The sequence below is a fragment of the Piliocolobus tephrosceles genome, chromosome 2, assembly GCF_002776525.5.
Source record: "Piliocolobus tephrosceles isolate RC106 chromosome 2, ASM277652v3, whole genome shotgun sequence".
Lineage (NCBI taxonomy): Eukaryota > Metazoa > Chordata > Mammalia > Primates > Cercopithecidae > Piliocolobus > Piliocolobus tephrosceles.
This window is the reverse complement of record NC_045435.1, coordinates 159402808-159413720: the sequence shown is the minus strand read 5'-3', so window position 1 is coordinate 159413720 and position 10913 is coordinate 159402808.

Genomic DNA, 10913 nt, shown 5'->3' with positions numbered 1-10913 from the left:
GGAAGCCAAACAGCCTGCAGCTGCAGAGTGGAAGGCGGCATCTGGGAAAACCAGAGGCTAAGGAATAAAGCTTTAAAAAAAGATGTGTTGCCTACATCATGGGAGTGACAATCTGAGTTTCAGCAGGCATGCCGACAAAAAACTCACAAAAGTGCCCATAGGAGAAAGAATCAGCTTGAAACCTCAACAGGGCCCAGAGAGCCACAACCAGCCTTCAACTCTTCCAATCAAGTAAGACCTTCCTGGGCCCAGTTCCCTTCTTCCTTTCTTTTTTCTTTTAATTTTTATGGACACATAGTAGGTGTGTATGTTTGTAGGGTACATGAGATGTTTTGATACAAGCATACAATGTATAATAACCACATCAGGGTCAATGGGGTCTCCATCACCTCAAGCATGTATCATTTCTTTGTGTTATGAACATTCCAATTATACTCTTTTGGTTATTTTAAAACATTCAATAAACTATTGTTGACTTGTAGTCACCTCAATGTGCTATCACATACTAGATCTTATTAATTCTGTCTGACTCTATTTTTGTACCCATTAAGCATCCCCACTTATCCTCACTGCCCTCCTCAGCCCCTGGTAACCATCCTTCTACTCTCTATTTCCATGACTTCAGTTGTTTTAATTTTTAGTCCCCACAGACAAGTGAGAACATGCGAAGTTTGTCTTTCTGTGTCTGGCTTGTTTCACTTAACATAATGACCTCCAGCTCTATCCATGTTGTTGCAAATGACAGGCTCTCACTCGTTTTTATGGTTGAATAGTACTCCGTTGTGTATACGTGCCACATTTTCTTTATCCATTTGTCTGTGCATGGACACTCAGGTTGCTTCCGAATCTTGGCTATTGTGAACAGTGCTACAATCCCTCTCCCCTTCTGGAACTCCAATCCCAGGTGGGTGCACAACGGCAGCAGGTAAAGTAGAGGAGGAAAAAAAGAGAAGCCGACCACACCCCTCCCTGAAGTAAGAAAGCCCCTTGCTAGAGACAAAAGAGGCTTTATCTTTTATGAGAGTTTAAAGTGGATGGGGCGCGATGGCTTATGTCTGTAATCCTAGCACGTTGGGAGGCTGAGGCAGGTGGATCACCTGAGCTCAGGAGTTCAAGACCAGCCTGGGCAACATGGCAAAACCTGTCTCTATAAGAAATACAAAATTTAGCTGGCACAGTGGCACGTGCCTGTAGTCCCAACTACGGGAAGGTTGAGGCGGGATAAATCACTTGAGCCCAGGAGGTCAAGGCTGCAGTGAGTCGTGATCCTGCCACAGCACTCCAGTCTGGGCAACAGAGTAAGACCCTATCTCAAAAAAAAAAAAAAGGAGTTCAGACTGTTTTTCTATCTGGGAATAGACCATTTTAACTGTGAATTAAAGCCATGGTTTCATGTGACTACCAAGCATTTTATTACCCAGGAATGATCAGAAAGTCATCCATTGGTAGGGGAAATACTGCCCCCAACTAGACAAATTTTAAGGGAGGATGAGAGACTTTCTGTGAGACTAATTATCATCCTTTCAAATGGTTCATAATTTCCACCTCTACTGTTATTAATTTTGCTTCTTAAGCCTGAGAAGTATGCCTTATGATAAATTTTGACATGTTCTTTGCAATTTTTGTTTTATAGCTCATTCTGCATGGAAATTCTTTTTCGATGGACAGGCGCTTCCATGTTAGGTGCTTTTGCAGTTGCCTGAGCCCATTCTTCCTGATCTGCACACCCAGGAGCAGGTCTTATGTTATGGAGTTTGGGGTGTTGGCTGTCAGCCAAAAACATTCCTGATGCAGCACCTCTGTGCAGCACCAGCCTGGATCTCATGTTTATGTGAGTGCCCTTTTCTTCCTACACCGTGAGCAAGCAGCACATTTCTGGAGTGTTTTCAGCCCCAGCTACATGCAGGGAGCATGGGTCAGGTCTCCTGTCAAGCATAGGCATGTTCATCTCCATTCTCACAAGAGCTTTAAAGCCAGCCTATGTATACCCAACTCCTTCTACCCCTGGGCTACTCTTCACCAGCTTCTCCTGTAGTTTTACTCTTCATTCTTAGTACACACAGAGAGAGAGAGAGAGAGAGAGTATGTGTATGTTCCCATCATTCCTCCAGGTTTGGAGGTGGTCACAGAGAGGGTTTTATGTGTGCTCACTCCACCATCTCGAGCAGATGTCTTCCAGTCATGTCTCAGACACTATTGAGCAAGATGTAGGACCCAGCCACAGGACATTTCCGCCTTCCAACAGAGTGGACAAGCCCATTTCCAAAGTGGCAACATCTTCACTCAGTGATGGGAGGAATTTGTTTATTAGTGGCTTTGGCAGGAATCCCTCCCTCTCTCACCCATCCTGCCCGCGAGAGTGGACGCCTCTCCAAGACAGCTGATGTAGGAGAGACTGGCTCAATATTCTAAGAAGCCACAGTGCTAGAGGCCTCCCCAAGCCCTCTTTCTACCCCAGAGGGTTGAGTGGGGACACAGGATTTTTGTATAAGAATCTCAGGTGCAAATGCTGGTATCACATAGACGAGACTCTCCCTTCTGCCCCAAAGGGCTCAGAAGGCTCTGGGCCTCAGCGGTGCTGCTCACAAGCTCCTGTTCTCTCCTATGGCTACACCACCAGCCCAGCCTGGCTTGAGCTTCCCAAGCCTGGAAACTCCAACAACCAATTCAGGTAAGAGGGGCAAGAAGAGGGGCCTAGGCACAGCTCACTGGGGCAGGTGGGGAGTCTACACCCAGGGAGGTAACCGGGATGTTTCAGGAACTGTATTAGCCTGGCACGGAAGCAGCCCATCTAGCATACCCCACAAGCCTCAGAACCCGCAGATCACCCTGTCTGAAAGCAGAGCAAGTGGCCAAGCAGCAAGGCTGGATTACAGTCAATTCCAGTGGGCTGGAATCACTGAGTGCTGACTGTACCTCCGCCACCACACTAAGAACATTGCACGCTTATCTCATTTAATCCTCTCCCTGTCCTACTGTGGGAAATGTTGTTATTCGCTCTGCTTTCCAGGTCAGGAATCAAAGCTCAGAGAGGCCAAGGAATTTGTCCAAGGTCACATAACTATTAAGTGATCGAGTCAAAACATGGGTAGTTTGAGTGTGGAAGCCACATTCCCTGTCGCTCTGCTCCGCTTCCTCTGGCACTATGAATCTCCAGAGTGTTGAGCTGGTCCCCACTACATTAGCTCTTACGGAGAAGTTTCCTTTTTTCTGGGCAGGATGAGAAGGGCCAGTGCTGGGCCCACAGCAGACCAGGGCTGTGGGGAGTAAGAAAGGTCTGCAGCGTGGACGGGGAAAGAGACCCTTGTCCCCACACACAGTCAGAGCCCAGTGCCCCTCCACGACCATCTGGTCCAAGCTCCTTGTTCACTGGGACAGAAAATGAGAGTGAGAAAAGTGACAGTGACCTATCCAAGGTCACGCAGCTAGAAACCAGCTACACCAGGACCAAAACGCATCTCTAAACAAGAGCAGCCTCATCCTGATGCTTCAGAACCTGCCATCCTTCTGCATAACCCAGGGCTGTTTTCCATTTCTTATTCCTTTTTTGTTTGTGTATGTGTTTGTGATTTTTTTGAATGACAGATGACCACACACACCCCAGGAGATTTTTCTTCAAATGATCTGGAGTGAGGCACAGGCATCTGCCCTTTGTAATGTTCCCTGAGTGACTCTAGCATGCTGAGACCCCCTACTCCAGTCACCTTTGACTTGCTCTCCTTGGTACTTTCCTCCTGCATTCACGATTTTGGAAGGAGTGGACTGCCACCCCTCCACTCCTCCGTGGGACACGCAGCTGCCCACTATTGACACAGCTCTCCTACCAAACCCAGGGGCCTCCTCTCTGAGCAGCATAAAATGCTGCCTATCACCTGTGCTGGGATTGCCACTCTTAAAGCCTTCCAGACATCCAGCACCCCAAACCCAACACATCCCAACACAAACGTGCCATCCTTGCTCTATGGCCCTGGGCTCCTCTGTTTCCTTCATTGGCTGCACACATTGAACACAAGCAGTATCCACTACGTACATTGTGAGGGCCCTCGTGCATGAAGTAGAAAAAGTGTCATTAAAGGTACATGGAAAGCTTTTTCCTTTCTTTTGTGATCTCTTTCTAGGATTGTCATGGTGGGTTTCTTTTATTATTATTATTTGCTGTTTAATGGTATTCTAAGTGAAAAAAAAGTCAAAAATTTAAAATTATGAGTACAATCTCTTCACTGCTCATCTTTATAGTGTGCAATGACAATTTTAAATGCAAATACCAGAGCATTTACTTGGTGCAGAATCACCGAAATTACAGAATTCTTCCTTCATGGCTTGTCCCCAGAGGGTGCCATGAGCTGGCCAGAAGAGGCAAACCCAAGGCAGACTCAGGGAAGTACAGAAAGAGGAAGAGAGGGCTGGGCGCGGTGGCTCACTCCTGTAATCCCAGCACTTTGGGAAGCGAAGGCCAGTGGATCACCTGAGGTCAGGAGTTCGAGACCAGCTTGGCCAGCATGATGAAACACTATCTCTACTACAAATAAAAAATTTAGCCGAACGTGGTGGCAGGTGCCTGTAGTTCCAGCTACTTAGGAGGCTGAGGCAAGGGAATTGCATGAACCCAGGAGGCAGAGGTTGCAGTGAGCCAAGATCATGCCACTACACTCCAGCCTGGGTGACACAGTGAGACTCTGTCTCAAAAATAAATTAATAAAAATAAATAAAAATAAAAATAAATAAAAAGAAGGAGGAAGGGAGGATTCCCCAGGCATCCTGTGACACAGCGCACATGCGTATGCACACTGCCTGCCTGTGGGTTCCACCTCCCACCAGCCATTCAGTGACCCCAGCCTCACCTGAGGGTAGGACCTGGGAAACTCAAGCGGGTGCCTCCACTTCCCACAGACTCACAGCCCCAACCCACAGCATAGGGGTGATCCCCAAGGATCTCTAAACCTCCATGCTGAGATGCACTTGGTACATGGATAGAGGGTAGTGAGAGGCTCAGACACATCATGGCAATGCCAGCCTGAAGACAGCCACCACCATGCCATGCCCCCAGACATCACAAAACGTGAGCACCCAACAGTCCCTGAGCCCCCACCTAGGCCCCTGCAGAGGTGGAGAGCAGCAATGGTCCCGGGGTGGAGGCCGGGAAGAGGAGGTCCCTCAGACATGGAGCCAGGGGCAGGGGAGTGGGTGGCTGAGAACCCGTGCCAAGGAGGCAGTGCAAGGTGGGCCCATATGTAAGCTGAGCCTCCAAGCCCCTGGCACACTGCATTGTCCCATTGGACTTCACTTACAAACCACACATTCAAAGGTAAAATTAAGAATTTCGAAACAGCAACCACAGAGCACTAAACTCCAAGGAGGCAGGAGCCTTTTGAGCTCACAGTGCAACTGCACTGGCCATATGCCATGAAGCTGGCCCTGACAACGGGTCTGCCCATGCTCCCTCTGGGAGCCCTCGCCTGGATAGTGGCAGCCACCAGGCTTTTCTCCCTTCCTCAGATCACTCCTTTGCTTTTGGCCCTGCCCCTAAGCCAAAATTATCTAGACCCAGGACAGACATCAACTCATGAGCTGGCTCAAGCAGATTCTCTTTCAAAAGAATTTGAACCAAGGGGCCTAGATCCAGAAACTGGTTACCGGTGGAAACCTGGAGCGGGGAAGGTCATGAAGCTCAGGGGCTGGGCTGGGAGGGGGTCAGTGAGGACCTTCTTCCCTGAGAAAGAACAGGGAACAGCACAGCAGTAAGAATGCAGGGCAGCCTGTAATCCCAGCACTGTGATAGGCTGAGGCGGGCGGATCACTTGAAGCCAGGAGTTCGAGACCAGCCTGGCCAACATGGTGAAACCCAGTCTCTACTAAAAATACAAAAAAAATTAGCCAGGTGTGGTGGTGGACACCCGTAATCCCAGCTACTCAGGAGGCTGATGCAGGAGAATCGCTTGAACCCAGGAGGCTCCTCCTGTAACCTGTTGAACATGTGTGTTTAGCCAACCCTTTCAGCATAAAGTTCCTACCCCAACCCCTCCTCCTTCAAAGTGGCGAGATCGTGCCACTGCACTCCGGCCTGGGCGACAAAGCGAGAGTCCGTCTCACAAAAAAAAAGAGAGAGAGAGAGAGAGAGGATTTGCAGAGTCCTGTCTCTGGTCTTGGCCAGAGGTAGGTTTTCCAGCCTGTGGGATGGCCACCTTGCAAGCTGTAACCCTTTATAAGAAATTTAGAAAAGTTCTATTGAAAAGCTTTTTTCTGAGTCTGAATCTCATTTCCACATGTTGATCCAAAGATCTCTCCTTTTCTAAATTCATAAATTTTGGCATTTTTAAAATAAGTTAACAACATGAACTGTAAGTTTTCAGAGCATTTCAAAGTGTGCGCGTGTGTGTTTGTGTGTGTGTATACCTGCATGTGTGTATATGTGTGTATTGACATATAAGTGTGTTTATACAAGTATACATTTATATATGTGTGTATTTATGAGTGTGAATGTGTGTATATGTGTATGTGTGTATATGTATGTGTGTATGTGTATGTGTGTATACATATGTGTGTATACATCTGTGTGTATAAATATGTGTGAGTGTGTTCGTGCTGTGACTGAAGTTAAACACTTAAATACTCTTTGAATTAATGACACGCATTGCCCAGTTTGTCATCTTTGTATGGGCTTATTACGAAGTTTGAGTTAATTTATTTCTTAAAAGAGAATTTTCTTTTTGATCAATGTTGTGGAAATTAAACACAAATTTTAAAAATTTTTTTCAGTAGGACTTTTACTATTAACTTATGACCTCCATGCAGCAAGAAATGAGGGGGACTGACCACCAGGCAGCAGCTAGAATCCATCCAACTTCAATTCCTAAGCATCAGTGTTATGGGTCCTTCTAGTGCAAGAGTGTAATCAAAGTATCCCAATTTAACTGTGATATTTTATGTGGCATTATGTGACTCCAAGTCGCAACTTACAGAGTCATTGCACTCATATTCCCCTTGAGCTGTACAACTTCTTCTGACTGATATATTTGTGTTTCCTAGTTTTTGTTTTCTTCATCTACACAACAGACAAATCAGTAACACCAACATAATACCAACATGTAAATGACTCAGCAGATAGTCTTTTTTTTTTTTTTTGTGAGACGGAGCCTGGCTCTGTCGCCCAGTCTGGAGTGCAATGGCACGATCTCAGCTCACTGCAAGCTCCGCCTCCCGGGTTCACGCCTTTCTCCCGCCTCAGCCTCTGGAGTAGCTGGGACTACAGGCGCCCACCCCACGCCCGGCTAATTTTTTTATACTTTTATTAAAGACGGGGTTTCACCATGTTAGCCAGGATGGTCTTGATCTCATGACCTCGTGATCCGCCCGTATCAGCCTCCCAAAGTGCTGGGATTACAGGCATGAGCCACCATGCCCGGCAGGTAAATCCTCTCTTTTTTTCTCCATTTTCTCTTACACCACTTGTAGTCTTTTGCTCCTTTTATGTATCTTCTTGGACTCATGGCTTTTCCAATCCACCCTATGCCCATTGGCTTCAGCCAATACTGTCCTTTTGACATTCAAGTTGCCTCAACTTTGGCCAGCAGAACCCCTTTTAGATGGGCTCCTCTGTCCTTTTGATTCTATTGATTTATTCAAACTTTCTTGATTTCTGGCCTTGTTGTTCAGTGTGTAGGTTTTCCTTGAACTTCCAGCTCAAAGTATGGAATATGTCATTCCTCCCAAGATGCTTTTGGTAAGAAGAGCATTAGAGACCAGAATGTGGGCGCCAAAGTGCATTGTGAGGTGACACGGCTCCTGGGCATTTCAATAGACAGAGAGACAAAGGATACATATTTTTAATTTACTATTTTTGTTCTTTTAAAAGCTTGAATTTATCTTGATTTTTTTAGTCCGGTTCTAACAATAAAGTGTTCCTAATCAAAGTCTTTTTTTGCTTTTTTTCCTTTTATTTTTAGCTGACACATAATACTTGTATATATTTACGGGATACAGAGTGTTTTTCTTTAGAAATTTTAGTTTTATGAATTCCATTAAGGTATTTTTTGCTAATTTGAAACATCAGTGCCATTCTGGGTTTTTTTTATTATTATTATTGATAAGTCATAGATGCACACATTTTCGGGGTACATGTGATAATTTAATACATTCACCTAACTGGTAAAGATTAAATCAGTGTAATTGAAATATTCATCACCTACTCAAATTCTTGATTCTACAATTGTAGTTCCTCTTCTCTTATGCTAAGAAGTCTAGATTTCTGACAAAATAAACGATCACTTATTTGTCTGGAAAAAGTAGTTCTAAAATAATATTACATTAATGCAAATTTTTCAATTATTAAATAAAGCTCGACTTTTCTAATACTTCTTTTTTGTTTATTTTTAGATGGCATTCCACTAAGGATTTGCTAAAAATCTCTTTGCTCCAAACTCATTCATAATCTCTGACTCTTTGGCTCTGTATAGAGCTTTGGCTCATCTATTCTCCTTTGTTTGCAATTTGAGAGCCCTGGCATCAGAACAGCTGACAGACCAAAGCTCTAGAGGGGGGTGACTGGCAGCCACCAGGAACACAGGGGATCCTCCCCACCGTGAGGTGATAGAGGAGCCTCCAGCAGCACAGTGGCCAACATTCTGTATGATGGTTGTGTTTCTCCATCTACAATGCTTTAATCCATGGGTATAATCCAGATTGGCACACATGATTTCTGGCTGAATTAGCCAGTTCTGCCCCTGACATTTAATCTATCAAACCCATGTTACTTTCACAGGTTTAGAAGTTTGTTTGTTTGTTTGTTTTCTTTTTAATTCTGCTCTTACCTTTCAAGCTTTTAATTCATCTTGCTCCTTTTTATGAGCTATAGGCTCTCCCTCCCTTTATAATATTCAACACCCCCTTACCAACCTAATATATCAGGTATGTGTTGTTACACCAACATTTTCAGTGAAAAATCAAAATGGTTCTCCCAATTAGTAGTTTCTTGACCCAGAACCAGTCAAAATTTTTTATTTTCTCACAGAAGGATCAGAATCTTTATAATTAGCCAAGAATAGTAGCTATAAATGCAGTATCTTAAGATTTGGGCCGGAACTCTCTTTTGACTTATGAATAAAAATTCAGACTTTGCTTCATATATATTATTGTTGTCCTTATTTTAATTACAGACCAATAGACTGGAGATTTCCAAATTCTCAGAAGTCTTTGGAAAACACAATTACCAACTACATTAACTCTATAGAAAATTCGAACTTCCCAAAGCCAAATGAGAATGCCATAACAATACAATCAGATATACTTCAACAAAGTTTAAATTAAAAATACATAAGCACCTGTGATCCCAGCTACGCTGGATGCTGAGGCAGGAGAATCGCTTGAACCTGGTAGACGGAGGTTGCAGTGAGCCAAGATGGTGCCACTGTACTCCAGCCTGTGAAACAGAGCAAGATTCTGTCTCAAAAAAAAAAACCACATAAGCAGATATGTCCAATCATATCATGATTTGTTTCTTATTGACAGAGAAGTGTATCAGATTATTTCACCTTTAAACCATTCTCAGAAAGTTCAAGTGGAAAGTTTTTACAGAATCATACAATTTTCAGACTATGTGGATTCCAATAAAACCAGTTAGTAAAACACACCAGTGTTTACAATTACAGCACACATTTATGCAAAGCTATTTAGTGTTGGTGAAAAATTCCAAATTCTTCCCAAATTTTATGATTTATTCTGAATTATATTCTTTGAATTTAAAAGGTGAATTGACATATCACCTGTTTCAATTATCAAGTTTTTAATGCCTTTCTGAAGTTTTAAATAGCATTTAATACAAAAATTCCAATTTTGGAATAAATGTTGTAGGTGACAAATGAGTTTTTAAATGAGTCATTAGCCAAAGAAAAGAGTGGGCCCCACTTTCTTATACACTCTGCCACAATCAACACCATGCACAACTCTGGAAGCTGGGCTTTTTGTTTTTAAGCAACATGCTGAGACCCACGCCTCATGCCCAAGCTTTTTGTCAGTTCTTTAACCTGAGGCTTGCCTTTGTCAACCCAAAGTTGCAACAGAGCAAGATGTTACTTAATGTTACTTGTATTTAAATTTCAGCATCTATTTGCTGCCATCAGCTAAACTGAAACTCTTCATTTAAAACACAGGCGGTGGTTCACGCCTGCAATCCCAGCACTTTGGGAGGCCGAGGCGTGCAGATCACTTGAAGCCAGGAGTTCGAGACCAGCCTGGGCAACATAGTGAAACGCTGTCTCTACTAAAAATACAAAAACTAGCCATGTGTGGTGGCAGGCGCCTGCAATCCCAGCTACTTGGGAGGCTGAGGCAGGAGAATCACTTGAACCCAGGAGGTGGAGGTTGCAGTGAGCTAAGATCACGCCACTGCACTCCAGCCTGGGTGACAGAGCAAGACCACTGTCTAAAAACAGAAACAAAAACACACAGTAAGTGTTCCAACTCACTGGCCCTCCATAATCTAGGCCTGATCCGGGGTGAGGCCAAGAAAAGGGGAAATCCATTCCATTTTGATCTATTTCCAACTGCAAGACTCAAAAGTTCAAGTAAGACAGGGCGCAGTGGCTCATGCCTGTACTCACAGCATTTTGGGAGGCTGAAGCGGGCAGATCACCTGAGGTCTGGAATTCAAGACCAGCCTGGCCAACATGGCAAAACCCAGTCTCTACTAAAAATACAAAAAGTAGCTGGGAATAGTGCCAGGTGCCTGTAATCCCAGCTACTTAGGAGGCTGAGACAGGAGAATCACTTGAAGCTGGGAAGCAGAGGTTGCAGTGAGCCAAGATCTCACCACTGCACTCCAGCCTGGGAGACAGAGCAAGACTCCATCTCAAAAAAAAGAAAAAAAGTTCAAGTGAGACAGTGAGCAGTTAATGGCAATGAAATGATTTCACCTGGGA